The sequence below is a fragment of the Lampris incognitus genome, unplaced genomic scaffold (genome assembly GCF_029633865.1).
Source record: "Lampris incognitus isolate fLamInc1 unplaced genomic scaffold, fLamInc1.hap2 scaffold_83, whole genome shotgun sequence".
Lineage (NCBI taxonomy): Eukaryota > Metazoa > Chordata > Actinopteri > Lampriformes > Lampridae > Lampris > Lampris incognitus.
This window is the reverse complement of record NW_026611583.1, coordinates 157501-160000: the sequence shown is the minus strand read 5'-3', so window position 1 is coordinate 160000 and position 2500 is coordinate 157501.

Here is a 2500-nt window from a genome sequence, read left to right as displayed (position 1 = left end):
TGTTGCTGGTACCCTTCTGTCCTGACACTCTTCTCCACCCACTCCACCCTGCCTGCCCGTCTGCCTGCCTGCCTGCCTGCCTGCACTCTCTTCTTCACCTCTCTCCTGCACTCCCCGTTACTTTGGACAGTTGACCCCAAGTATTTAAAGTGAAATGCCTTTGTCACCTCCTCACGCGTAGGTATTCCGTCTTGCTCCTACTGACTTTCATTCCTCTTCTCTCCAGTGCATACCTCCACCTCTCCAGGCTCTCCTCACAATGAACTGCACCCTACTGTCGCTACAGATGACAATGTCATCCGCGAACATCATCGTCCATGGAGACTCCTGCCTGATCTTGTCCGTCAACCTGTCCATCACCGTTGCAACCAAGAAAGGGCTCAGAGCCGATCCTTGATGTAATCCCACCTCCACCTTGAACCCATCTGTCATTCCAACCACGCACCTCAGCATTGTCACACTTCCCTCATACATAGCCTGCACCACTCCTACATACTTCTGTGCAACTCTTGACTTCCTCCTACAATATCACACCTCCTCTCTCGGCACCCTGTCGTATGCTTTCTGTAAATCTACAAAGACACAATGCAACTCTTTCTGGCCTTCTCTATACTTCTCAATCAACCAACCTTTTCTCTCTCTCTCTCTCTCTCTCTCTCTCTCTCTCTCTCTCTCTCTCTCTCTCTCTCTCTCTCTCTCTCTCTCTCTCTCTCTCTCTCTCTCTCTCTCTCTCTCTCTGTCTCTCTCATTTTCTTCATTTATCAGCCCGTCAAAGTAGTCCTTCCACTTCGTAGCACACTCTCCTCGCTTGGCAGCACATTTCCATCTGTATCTTTGATCGCCCTAACTTGTCGCACATCCTCGGCAGCTCGGTCTCTCTGTCTAGCCAATCTGTACAAGTCTTTTTCTCCTTCCTTAGTGTCTAACCTGTCATACAGCTCACCGTACGACTTTTCCTTTACCTTTGCCACCTCTCTCTTTGCTTTACGCTGCATCTCCTTGTACTCCTGTGTACTTTCTTCATCTCTCTGACTATCCCACTTCTTCTTTGCCAACCTTTTCCTCTGTATACTTTGCTCTACTTCCTCCTTCCACCACCACCACCACCACCGCCAAGTCTCCTTGTCTTCCGATGACACACCAAGTACCTTCCTAGCTGTCTTCCTCACTATTTCTGCAGCGCTTGCCCAGCCATCTGGCAACTCTTCACTACCACTCAGTGCCTGTGTTAACTCCTGCCTGAACTCCACACAACAGTCTTCCTTCTTCAACTTCCACCATTTGATCTTCGGCTGTGTCTTCACTCGCTTCCTCATGTTGGTCTCCAAAGTCATCTTACAGACCACCATCCGATGCTGCCTAGCTACGTTCTCCCCTGTCACCACCTTGCAGTATGCAATCCCTTTTACATCGCGCCTTCTACACAAGATATAGTCCACCTGTGTGCACTTTCCTCCACTCGTATATGTCGTCACCCTGTGCTCCTCCCTCTTCTTGAAATATGTATTCACCTCAGCCATTTCCATCCTTTTCGCAAAATCGAACACCATCTGTCCTTCCACATTTCTCTCCTCGATTCCATACCTTACCATCAACTCCTCATCACCTCTGTTCCCTTCAGCAACGTGTCCATCGAAGTCCGCTCCAATCACCACTCCCTCCTCCTTGGGTACCCTTTCCACCACGTCGTCCAACTCAACTCCAGAATTCTTCTTTTTCGTCCATCTTACACCCGACTTGCGGGGCATATGCGCTGATAACCGTCAGCAATACACCTTCGATTTCCAGCTTCATAATCCTCACTCTGTCTGACACTGTGTTCACCTCCAGCACGCTCTTGACATACTCTTCCTTCAGAATGACCCCTACCCCATTTCTCCTCCCATTCGCACCATGGTAGAAGAGTTTGAACCCACCTGCGATACTCCTGGCCTTACTCCCCTTCCACCTTGTCTCTTGTCACCTTTCTTCTTTCCATCACGTCAGCCAGCTCTCTCCCTTTACTAGCCATAGTGCCAACATTCAAAGTTCCGACTGACTCTCACCTCCACACGCCTGCCCTTCCTCCTCTCTAGCTGCCTCTGGACATGCCTTCCCCCTCTCCTTTTCCTTCGCCCAACAGTAGCCTAGTTTCCACCGGCACTCCGCTGGTTAACAGTACCGATGGCGGTCGTCGGTAACCCGAGCCTCGACCGATCCGGTATGGAAATCTTATTTATGATCCGCATATTTGATTTGGCAAAGATTTGACGCCGGATGCCCTTCCTGACGTAACCCTCCCCATTTGTCCGGGCTTGGGACCTGCACTAAGAATGCACTGGCTTGTGCATCCTCAGTGGCTGGGTTGCACGCTTTTCTATGTTTGCCCCTCACTTTTGTGGCGTGAACTATCAATTCTAGTAATACAGGTGTGTTTATGTTAGGTATCACAGACACACGCACACGCACAATATATGTCCAAAAGTATTGACATAACTGACCATTACACCTACAGGAGCTT